Source organism: Dendrobates tinctorius, unplaced genomic scaffold (genome assembly GCF_039654945.1).
Source record: "Dendrobates tinctorius isolate UK_male_01 unplaced genomic scaffold, ASM3965494v1 ptg000075l, whole genome shotgun sequence".
Lineage (NCBI taxonomy): Eukaryota > Metazoa > Chordata > Amphibia > Anura > Dendrobatidae > Dendrobates > Dendrobates tinctorius.
The window spans coordinates 53908875-53921457 of record NW_027361743.1 but is presented as its reverse complement, the minus strand read 5'-3'; the positions used below and the strand labels follow the sequence as shown (position 1 = coordinate 53921457).

Sequence of the window (12583 nt, the reverse complement as noted above, 5' to 3'; positions counted from 1 at the left end):
TTGGATGACATTGTCATTTACAGCTTGCACTGGGAGACTCATCTGCAGAAAGTACAAGCTGTGATTGACGATCTGTGGCAGGCAGGTCTAACCGCGAACCCCAAGAAATGTCACATCGGGCTAGAAGAAGCCCAGTATTTGGGGTATGTAATTGGGAGGGGTGTTGTTAAACCCCAGGTTGATAAGATTCAAGCGGTTCAGGACTGGACGCAACCTGTCAACAAGAAGCAGGTGCAAGCCTTTCTGGGGATCGACGGCTATTATCGCCGGTTCATACCCAATTTTGCAGCCATCGCTACCCCCCTGACGGATCTTACCAAAGGGAAAGACTCCGTCATGATTAAATGGAATTTAGCGGCTGAAGAAACCTTCCATAGCCTAAAATGGGCACTTTACTCTCAACCCGTACTGGTGACTCCGGACTTCCGCAGCGAGTTTGTGGTACAAACGGATGCCTTTGATAACGGTATCGGGGCCGTACTGTCACAAGCGAGGGACGGAGTGGAACACCCAGTCCTCTATCTCAGCAGGAAGCTGAATAAACATGAGCAAAAGTATGCGGTAGTAGAAAAAGAGTGCCTAGCCATTAAGTGGGCTCTAGAGGCCCTCAAATATTACCTGGTGGGCCGAAAGTTCAGGCTGATCACTGACCATGCCCCTCTCAAGTGGATGCACTTGCACAAGGAACGGAATAGCCGGGTGACCCGGTGGTTCCTTGCCCTGCAGGCCTACACTTTTACGGTGGAGCACCGCCCAGGGGTACAGATGGGGAATGCAGATGCCCTGTCCCGAGTGCACTGTTTGGCGGGTGTCATTGCTCGACCAGAGTGGTCTGAGCAGAGGGGGGCGATATGTGAGAATCATGTGGGAATAGTGGATGAGGGCAGGTATATCTCGCCCAGATACCTTTCCCATGTGGCCTAGTCTTGTCAGTATCTCACCTGGTGACTAATGAATAATGGGAGGCGGATATAAAAGGATGCCAGGTGGTTGTGTGAGTGTCTCAGCCTGGGGACACAGAGAGCCTGTCTGTGTGAGAGACACACGTGAGTGGAAACAGTGCCCACTGCAACTGTGGTTTGGCTGGACAGGAGAAGCCCGCCAGTTGGTAGTTAGGTTGTACTTTGTTTAGTTAGTGCCGGACAGGCAAGGATTTGTTTTATGTTTTTTTTCTTTATGCATTGCTTTCACCTAATAAACCTGACCCAGTGTCAGTTATACCCGGACCCCGGCTTTGCGCCTGAGTTTCATGCTGAACGCACGTGACCTTTGACCCCAGCAAAGGCGATCCCGGAGTGTTTTATCACTATATATATACACTCACTGGCCACTTTATTAGGTACACCATGCTAGTAAGGGGTTGGACCCCCTTTTGCCTTCAGAACTGCCTCAATTCTTCGTGGCAGAGATTCAACAAGGTGCTGGAAGCATTCCTCAGAAATTTTGGACCATATTGACATGATGGCATCACACAGTTGGCGCAGATTTGTCGGCTGCACATCCCTGATGCGAATCTCCCGTTCCACCACATCCCAAAGATGCTCTATTGGATTGAGATCTGGTGACTGAGGAGGCCATTTGAGTACAGTGAACTCATTGTCATGTTCAAGAAAACAATCTGAGATGATTCGAGCTTTATGACATGGCGCATTATCCTGCTGAAAGTAGCCATCAGATGTTGGGTACATTGTGGTCATAAAGGGATGGACATGGTCAGCAACAATACTCAGGTAGGCTGTGGCGTTGCAACGATGCTCAATTGGTACCAAGGGGCCCAAAGAGTGCCAAGAAAAAATTCCCCACACCATGACACCACCACCACCAGCCTGAACCGTTGTTACAAGGCAGGATGGATCCATGCTCTCATGTTGTTTACGCCAAATTCTGACCCTACCATCCGAATGTCGCAGCAGAAATCGAGACTCATCAGACCAGGCAACGTTTTTCCAATCTTCTACTGTCCAATTTCGATGAGCTTGTGCAAATTGTAGCCTCAGTTTCCTGTTCTTAGCTGAGAGGAGTGGTACCCGGTGTGGTCTTCTGCTGCTGTAGCCCATCTGCCTCAAAGTTCGACGCACTGTGCGTTCAGAGATGCTCTTCTGCCTACCTTGGTTGTAACGGGTGGCAATTTGAGTCACTGTTGCCTTTCTATCAGCTTGAACCAGTCTGCCCATTCTCCTCTGACCTCTGGCATCAACAAGGCATTTCCGGCCACAGAACTGCCGCTCACTGGATTTTTTTTCTTTTTCGGACCATTCTCTGTAAACCCTAGAGATGGTTGTGCGTGAAAATCCCAGTAGATCAGCAGTTTCTGAAATACTCAGACCAGCCCTTCTGGCACCAACAATCATGCCACGTTCAAAGGCACTCAAATCACCTTTCTTCCCCATACTGATGCTCGGTTTGAACTGCAGGAGATTGTCTTGACCATGTCTACATGCCTAAATGCACTGAGTTGCCGCCATGTGATTGGCTGATTAGAAATTAAGTCTTAACACACAGTTGGACAGGTGTACCTAATAAAGTGGCCAGTGAGTGTATATATATAGTGGGTACGGAAAGTATTCAGACACCTTTAAATTTTTCACTCTTTCATTGCAACCATATGGTAAATTCAAAAAAGTTCATTTTTTTTCTCATTTCTCTGCACTCCATCTTGACAGCTAAAACAGAAATGTAGAAATTTTTGGAAATTTATTAAAAAAGAAAAACTGAAATATCACATGGTCATAACTTCATAAGTATTCAGACCCTTTGCTCAGACACTCAAACTTAAGTCACACGCCATCCATTTCCTTGTGATCCTCCTTGAGATGGTTGTACTCCTTCATTGGAGTCCAGCTTTGTTTAATTAAACTGATAGGACTTGATTTGTGGAAGAAGTTTGGGACCACCAGAAGTCTTCCTAGACCTGACAGTCCAGCCAAACTGAGCAATCATGGTAGAAGAGCCTTGGTGAGAGAGGTAATGAAGAACCGTAAGATCACTGTGGCTGAGCGCCACAGATGCAGTAGGGAGATGGGAGAAAGTTCCACAAAGTCAACTATCACTACAGCCCTCCACCAGTCGGGCCTTTATGGCAGAGTGGCCCAACAGAAGCCTCTCTTCAGTGCAAGACATATGAAAGCCCACATAGAGTTTGCTAAAAAACACATGAAGGACTCCCAGACTATGAGAAATAAGATTCTCTGGTCTGATGAGACGAAGATAGAACTTTTTGGTGATAATTCTAAGTGGTATGTGTGGAGAAAACCAGGCACTGCTCATCACCTTCCAAATACAATCCCAACAGTGAAACATGGTGGTGGCAGCATCATGCTATGGGGGTGTTTTTCAGCTGCATGGACAGAACTACTGGTTGCAATTGAAGGAGACATGAATGTGGCCAAGTACAAAGATATCCTGGATGAAAACCTCTTCCAGAGTGCTCTGGACCTCAGACTTGGCCGAAGGTTCACCTTCCAACAAGACAATGACACTAAGCACACAGCTAAAATAACAAATCAAGGTCTCAGTGTCTGGAGGAAAAGTCGAGAGGCACACAATCCAGGCTGCTTGAGGTCTAGTGTGAAGTTTCCACAATCAGTGATGGTTTGGGGAGCCATGTCAAAAGTACCAATACCTGGTTTAAAACAACAGTATCTCTGGGCTTTGGGAGAAGATGAAGCGTCTGATAGTACAGATGTATGGTGGACCGGTTGTTCTGGAACCTTCTACCCTTTTACTGGGAACCAGACCTTCCCGCCTTCCAAAAAGCTTTCGGAAGCTAGTAAACTACTTTTGTATGGCCACTAAAATCCACATTGCTGCAAAGTGGAAGTCGCCCTCACTGTCAATATCTATGGTGAAAGAGAAGATGAACGACATTATGTTATATGAAAGAATAGAAGCAACTAGAACTGACACATGGGATTTTTTCTTCAGGGTTTGACATCCCTGGATGGAGCTTCACTCAGATACTCGACTGGATCAGGTACTGAGGCTCTCTCCATAGCCAATTGAAAACTGGTCACGGGATTCATATATGATCCTACAATAGTGGGTTACATAACCGCTTTAAGCGCCCTGGATTGGTTATTGATGATACCACTATAGATTATTGGATATCGTATAATTAAATCCTATGTGCCTTTCCCTACCCCTACCTATGTTCTGTTTTCCCTTATATTATTTGAAGTTTATTGATTGTATGTTAAATTGTTAGTTTACAGTCCCTTGCATGGGAGTTAATAACTTGGACTTGGTTTAATAAGTTTCTAAGTAAAAATTTATTGAAACTAAAAACAACAGTATCACTGTGCTTGATTGGTCAGCAAACTCGCCTGACCTTAACCCCATAGAGAATCTATGGAATATTGTCAAGAGGAAGATGACAGACACCAGACCCAACAATGCAGAGGAGCTGAAGGCTGCTATCAAAGCAACCTGGGCTTCCATAACCCCTCAGCAGTGCCCCAGGCTGATCGCCTCCATGCCATGCCACATTGATGCTGTAATTGTTGTCGAAGGAGCCCCGACCAAGTATTGAGTGCATTTACTTAATATTCATTTCAGTAGGCCAACATTTCAAATTTTAAAATCATTTTTTCATGCTGATGTTATAAAGTATTCTAATTTACTGAGATAATGACTTTTGGGTTTTCATTGGCTGTAAGCCATAATCATCAACATTAACAGAAATAAACACATGAAACAGATCACTCTGTTTGTAATGACTCTATATAATATATGAGTTTCACTTTTTGTATGGAAGAACTGAAATAAACTTTTTGATGATATTCTAATTTTGTGAGATGCACCTGTATATAATAAGGGACGGCATTATATATACAGTGCCTTGCGAAAGTATTCAGCCCCCTGGAAATTTTCAACCTTTTCCCACATATCATGCTTCAAACATAAAGATACCAAATGTAAATTTTTGATGAAGAATCAACAACATGTGGGACACAATTGTGAAGTTGAACGAAATTTATTGGTTATTTTAAATTTTTTTGGAAATTCAAAAACTAGAAAGTGGGGCGTGCAATATTATTCGGCCCCTTTAACTTAATACTTTGTTGCACCACCTTTTGCTGCGATTACAGCTGCAAGTCACTTGGGGTATGTCTCTATGAGTTTTGTACATTGAGAGACTGAAATTCTTGTCCATTCTTCCTTGGCAAACAGTTCGAGCTCAGTGAGGTTTGATGGAGATCGTTTGTGAACAACAGTTTTCAGCTCTTTCCACAGATTCTTGATTGGATTCAGGTCTGGACTTTGACTTGGCCATTCTAAGGCCCCCGTCACAAATAGCGACGCATCAGCGATTCCGACAATGATATGACCTTGTCAGGATCGCTGGTGTGTCGCTACATGATCGCTGGTGAGCTGCCAAATAGGCAGATCTCACCAGCGATGAGGACCAGCGACGACACGGGTAACAAGCGAGAGCGTTGCTTAGTTACCCTCTGTGTACCTTAGATACCAGTGCGCTGGTGCAGGGAGCTGGTAACCAAGGTAAACAGCGGGTTTCTAAGCGCCGTGCAGCGCTTAGAAACCTGCTGTTTACCTTGGTTACCAGCTCTCTGATCGCTGGTCTCCCGCCTGCCACACGCAGCGATGTGTGCTGACCAGTGGGAGACCAACGATCAAAACAATGTCCAGGGCTTTCCAGAACGATCAGCGATACCCGTGGGGGGCCGGTCGCTGATACCTGTCACACACAGCGATATCGCTGGTGAGATCGTTGTTGCTTCACAAAAGTTGTGACTCAGCAGCGATCTCGCTAGTGATCTCGCTGTGTGTGACAGGGGCTTAACACCTGGATACGTTTATTTGTGAACCATTCCATTGTAGATTTTGCTTTATGTTTGGGATCATTGTCTTGTTGGAAGACAAACCTCCGTCCCAGTCACAGGTCTTTTGCAGACTCCAACAGGTTTTCCTGAAGAATGGTCCTGTATTTGGCTCCATCCATCTTCCCATCAAGTTTAACCATCTTCCCTGTCCCTGCTGAAGAAAAGCAGGACCAAACCATGATGCTGCCACCACCATGTTTGACAGTGGGGATGGTGTGTTCAGGGTGATAAGCTATGTTGCCTTTACGCCAAACATACCGTTTGGCATTGTTGCCAAAAAGTTCAATTTTGGTTCCATCTGACCAGAGCACCTTCCACATGTTTGGTGTGTCTCCCAGGTGGCTTGTTGCAAACGTTAAACAACACTTTTTATGTATAGCTTTGAGAAAAGGCTTTCTTGTTGCCACTCTTCCATAAAGGCCAGATTTGTGCAGTGTACGACTGATTGTTGTCCTATGGACAGACTGTCCCACCTCAGCTGTAGATCTCTGCAGTTCATCCAGAGTGATCAAGGGCCTCTTGGCTGCATCTCTGATCAGTCTTCTCCTTGTTTGAGATGAAAGTTTAGAGGGACGGCCGGGTCTTGGTAGATTTGCAGTGGTATGATTCTCCTTCCATTTCAATATGATCGCTTGCACAGTGCTCCTTGGGATGTTTAAAGTTTTGGAAATCATTTTGTATCCAAATCCCGCTTTAAAATTTGCCACAACAGTATCACGGACCTGCCTGTTGTGTTCCTTGGTGTTCATGATGCTCTCTGTGCTTCAACCAGAACCCTGAGACTATCACAGAGCAGGTGCATTTATACGGAGACTTGATTACACACAGGTGGATTATATTTATCATCATTAGTCATTTAGGACAACATTGGATCATTCAGAGATCCACAATGAACTTCTGGAGTGAGTTTGCTGCACTGAAAGTAAAGGGGTCGAATAATATTGCACGCCCCACTTTTCAGTTTTTGCATTTCCGCAAAAATTTAAAATAACCAATAAATTTCGTTCAACTTCACAATTGTGTCCCACTTGTTGTTGATTCTTCACCAAAAATTTACATTTGGTATCTTTATGTTTGAAGCATGATATGTGGGAAAAGATTGAAAAGTTCCAGGGGGCCGAATACTTTCACAAGGCACTGTAAATAGAGAGTATGGCGCGTAATAAGTGATGGTGCCATACATAATAAAAGAGGAAACTGTAAGAACGGCGCTATACATAATAAGTGAGTATACTATATACTAAGGGACTGTGCTATACATAATAAGGCTACATCCCTGTATCTGTGTGCAGTGTTGGTGTGCTGCCCACTTTTACAGACGCATTGAGCATGTCCTATTCAGATCTTCAAAATCAGATTGAACAGAACATTCTCTGACCCTCATGAATCTCATTCTCTGATCCTTGATTTTCGATTATGTGTGAATGGACCTATAAAACTTTGAGTCCTTGTGCCATCCGATAAAAAAACCTGGAAGCACACAGACATTTCACTCAAATGTGAGAAGGTAGAATAAGGGATTGTACAGAAAACATTATCACTCCACGTCACACAGTGCAGACGCAGAATAATATCTGCATCCAGGCACTTACCGCTGACGTTTCGTCTGATTAGAGCCGCGTTCTCCTGTTTCTTTTCCATCTGGTCAGACCTTCATGTCGACATCTCCCAGCCATGACTCGTCTTGTCACGATTATCTTCGCAGCCCTGAAAATATTGTCACATACATTGTATACATAAATGTCTCCCCCCTGAACACAGATATGTACCCCACAATTAATATAATATTAGCCACGCACCATTAAAAATATAAAATGATTAGCAGCACTGTGCCCCCCATTACCTATAATCTCTGCTGCCCAATAATATAAATTATTCAGTCTGTCACTCTCCCCAATTACCTGTAAGGCTATGTGCACACGGAAAGTATGCAAGGTTTTACAGTACAGGAAAAGTGAATGAGATCCCTGGAGTCTCATGCACACACTGCTTATTTTTTCCTTGCAGATCTGCAGTGTATTAAAATCTGCATAATGTCTATTTTTTGCAACATATTTCTCTCATACTAATGGGGAAAAATAAGCAACAAAGGCATGGCAAAAATGAGTAAAAAAAATAAATGTGTTTTACCCAACTTTCTTCCTGCCAACACATTAGGACATGCAGCAGAATTTTCTCCTGCAAATCCTGAACGTGTGCACATAGCCTTAATCCCTATCCTGTGTCCCGCCCCCATTCATTATAAGTCCTTGATAGCATCAAAATGAATTTGAAAGTGGGAGTAGATGCTATCAGGTACTGAGCATCCTCTGCCACCTCCCAATTCATTACAGGTCCCTGACAGCGTCTTCACTCACCTTTCAGTTCATTATAAAGTGTCCTATTCACCTTACTGCCTTCTCTCCCACTCCCCAATAAATTTTAAGTCCCCAATAGTATCACAATGAATTGTGAGATGGGGGAGGACGCTATCAGGAGCTTAGCATCCATCTCCACCACCTAATTCATTTTACATCCATATCTAACCTTTTCCTCCATCTCTCCCTTTTCGTAAGTCCATTATAAGTCCACCTTACTCGCATCCCAATCCTTCACATCCCTCATTGTCCTCCCCCCGCATGCCATCATTGTCTTTTACCCCACCTCCATCATTGCTATCCATAATTTCCTTCTCCACCACCCCATCATTGCTCTCTCCACAACCCCAATCATTTCCCTCTCCACCATTACCTCCATCATTGCCCATTCCACCACCCCCATCATTGCCCTTTCCAACACCCCCATCATTGCCTTCTCCACCACCTCCATCATTACCCTCTTCATGACCTCTATCATGGCCTTCTTACCCACCTCTCCCATCATTGCTCTTTCCACCACCTCCATCCATCATTGCCTTCTCCCCACATTGCCCTTTCCACCACCTCCATCATTACCTTTTCCCCCACCCCTATCATTGCCCTTTCCACCACCTCTATCATTGCTTTCTCCCCCACCACCCCCATCATTGCCTTCTCCTCCACCACCATTATTGGATTTTCCCCCTCTACCCCCTCATTGCTCTCTCCAGCACCTCCATCATTGCCTTCTCCCCACCACTCCCATCATTGCGTATTCCACCACCTCTATTATTGCTTTCACCCCCACCCCATCATTGCCCATTCCACCACCTCTATCATTGCTTTCTCCCCCACCACCCCCAACATTGCGCATTCCACCACCTCCATCATTGCCTCCTCCCCATCATTGTAATTTCCACCAACACCATCATTACCATCTGCTCCACCACCCCATTATTGCCCTTCCACTACCTCCATCATTGATTTCTCCCTCACTACCCCATTATTGCCCTCTCCCCCACTACCCCATCATTGCCCTCTCCATAACCCCCATCATTACCCTCTCCACGACCTACACACACACACACACACTCACACACACACACACACAGCACCACTCATAAATCAACTATGTCAAATGGAGAGCAGCAGTGATTCCAACTTACTTAAGGAGAACAATATATTTTTATTAATTCCATATAAAAACATATTTCAAGTTTAAAATGCTTAAAAAGACAGAGCTAAGGCTACTTTCACACTTGCGTTTTTTTTTCCCTGCGCTGCGTGCGCAGTGCAAATGCGCATTAAAAAAACGCATCATGCGTTTTTATGCGTTTTCTTGTTTTTCTGCACATGGTTTTTGCAAAAAAAAGCAAGCTTTTTTTGTGCTGAGGTGCGCATGACCATGTGCATGTCAGCGCTCCCATAGACTTTAATGGTTTTTTGGGTGAATTTTGTGCGCATTGCGTGCGCATGCGTTTTTTTGAGACAGGTCAGACGCACAAAAAATGCAACAGTATGCATTTTGTGTGCCCGGGCGCACACTACAAAAAAACGCATGCGCATACAAACGCGTACAAACGCATGACAATGCGCACCCATGTTAAGTATAGGAAAAAAACGCAAGTGTGAAAGTAGCCTAAAAGCCTCCAAAAAAGTAGAAGGACAACAGCCAAAAAGGGTATGAAGTAGAAAAATTAGAAACAAATAGACAGGTAAACATATTTATATAAAAATGTCAGTATTGATTAGCTGCTAATTTGATGCTGGGGGTTGGAACATCAAAGAGTGAACAACACTATAAAGCCTCTCTGTGAAAATATCCCAGTTATACCATATTCATGGGCGCAGTCCCATGGCAAATTAGCCCAGTATATAAGGGAAAGAAAAACACAAGGGAGGGTTTCTATAATTTTGACCCTCAGATCGCCAGGCAAGCTGTGTTGGAGTAGATGGATAGTCGGTGTTACAGTAGATAATCCAAATTACCTTACCAAGATCAGCAGGGAGATAGGTGCTGCTGGCTGTGTTCCCCTCACACTTGACGGGCACCATTTCGCTGCTCGCTTCCTCCGGGCGGCATGGAAGAAGCGAGCAGTGAGACGGCGCCCGTTGGGCACTGTTGGCTCTACTCTTCTCCCTCTCCTCCCACACTGATGTTACCATGGGTTGAGAGCTGCAGATGCAGAATATGTTTAGGGTTCGCTCACACTGGCATGTAAATCAGCAGCGTGAAATCCGATAAATTGGATTGCACTTGTACCAATGTGTTTTAATGAGGCGGTGCAGATTTGCATGATTTGTACTCAGCATGAGAAAGAAAAAATAGCAGCATGCTGCGATTTCTCTCCAAAATCGAATGGGTGTGAGAAAATAAATTGCGTGCCATACGGACCATCAGTGGCGCATCCAATTTTTACGGATAACGGATACATTATAATTCTGTAACACAGGAAACTGTAAATTGTCCTGTAGAAGATTAATAGCTGCTGAGTTAAAAAGACAAGTGAGAAAAAAATTGTCCCACACTCCTGGATGAGAATGGGACCTATTTTTTATATGCTTGTGTGAGCGTACCCTTAGTCATAGTAGATGTTGGCATTGAGATCAGTGTCGAGAGCAGGACTGTGTGTCATTACATGTCTCATAGAGAAAAAGTCGGGTATGACATTCTCGGGGGGCCTCGGAGATGAATCTCTACTAATGTCCATGTGGTCTTAGCGAAAATTAGAATTCTAATCTTTTCAAGTTAATATCTTCGCAACAGAGATGGGAAATTAAAAAATAAAAACTATGTTTTATTCAGCCCCGCAGCCTCAATTCCGTGATGGATGTTACCAGTTTTAACATGCTAAAACTGGTGAAAAGTCCTCTTTAAGCGAAAACGGTCGGCAAAATGAGCTATCTGACTTCCCTATACCACAAATGGTAATCTTGGCTGAGGGTTCAAGTGTTTTCAATGGAGAGAGGGGAGAAAGCAACATCTCTACACCTCTGGCAATGTGTTACTCCCTGAATAGGACCTTTATATTCACACAGCCTCATCCTTTTCTCCCCGACATATGCATTTGATGGTTGAATGATGCCGTCGATAATGGCGGATTCGGCTGGCTTTAACTTAATGTGTCCAGGATCTATTAGGATATATACTTCATCATATGGAATAATCATCCTCCAAAGCTCATTTCATACTTGAAAGATTCAACATATGACAGACAGATTATGAATACAGAGCTTCACCTACCTACATGGTGTGTAAGAAGGTAAACTTCATCTGGATAATAAATCTATGTTTGGCCTTTACTCCGAATTCCAATTTTGAGGGGCAGTCGCTTGCTGGCAGTTAAGGCATGCTCGGCCCCTTTTCTGCCATGTACAATAATCTAGAACATGTGGCCAGAACTTTCCCTGTTACATGAAGACCCACTGAGAGCATAGACCTCTGTTTTACCTCAGTTTGCAGCACAGAGATGAGAAGACTTTACTCAGCAGATTTCCGAGTGGTTTCCACATTGCATATTTGTAGCTGAAGCTGGGCTAGATTAGAAGATCATGTGAGAGTCAGCAGAAAGCATTAACCAGGGCTCAACATTTCATAGCTCACTACGTTAATATAGAAAAATATTCAGAATTGAGAGTCCTCAGTGGTTGATACCTTTGAATGGCTAACTGATTCAGTTAGCCATTAAAAGGTATCAACCACTGAGGACTCTCAATTCTGAATATTTTTCTATCTACTGGCTAACACGGTACAAAGATATACATCTTTCCTGTACGTTAATATACACAGCGAAAAGTGTCATGTCCAGGGTCAAACTCAACGCTCATAAGAACTTGACTCTAGGAAAAAGTTTTAAATGCATTTTTGGCAATATTTTAATATATTATCATTAGATTAGCATGGGTAGTACAGTAACAGGCACTGCATACTGCTTGTTACAGCAGGGAAGCCTAATTTTTCTGCAATGTAGAGCCCACGTATTTGCACTGGATCTTCAGATGGGATGGTCGCCTTTTTTGGAGGGTCTTTTTTTGGATATAATCACACTACATTTTACTTTAAAAGGGAACTTTCATCAAAGATATTCCCATTTATCTAATGTGATGTTCGTATAGAAAAGACTATTGTCTCTTGCAAACTTGTCCTTGTGGAAATAAGTATGTACTGGAAGCCAGTAAATTAATTTTTATCACCACCATGTGCGTTTGGTGCCAATTGTCTAGGTGGAACCGCAGCACTGAACAGTCACAATAAGGCTATGTTTCCACGGTCAGGAAACCTTCTGGATTTGCTGTGGATTGGACGCTGCATACAGCCGCAGAGTTCAGATGTAATAGCATAGTAGAGGGGATTTTATGAAATCCCATCTCCACTATGCGTGCAGGGCCGCATCCAGTGGCCCTGCG

The 12583-nt window shown here is 43.9% G+C and overlaps 1 protein-coding gene across 3 annotated transcripts in view; it reads right to left on the bottom strand.

Annotated features, from left to right (window-relative positions):
• The window catches only part of LOC141096562 (mitochondrial ornithine transporter 1-like), a 116147-nt gene extending 104403 nt beyond the window's left edge, over window positions 1-11744 (bottom strand). Inside the window, exons 1-2 of one of the 3 annotated variants that reach the window (XM_073583279.1) lie at window positions 11628-11645; window positions 7433-7547 (exon numbers count right to left, since the gene is read on the bottom strand). The gene's annotated coding sequence lies outside the window, so the exon portion shown is untranslated. Of the gene's footprint in view, window positions 1-7432; window positions 7548-11420; window positions 11541-11627 lie in introns of those variants that run through there. The other 2 variants (XM_073583278.1, XM_073583280.1) reach the window with 2 other exon arrangements.
• Window positions 11745-12583: the final 839 nt, after the last annotated feature.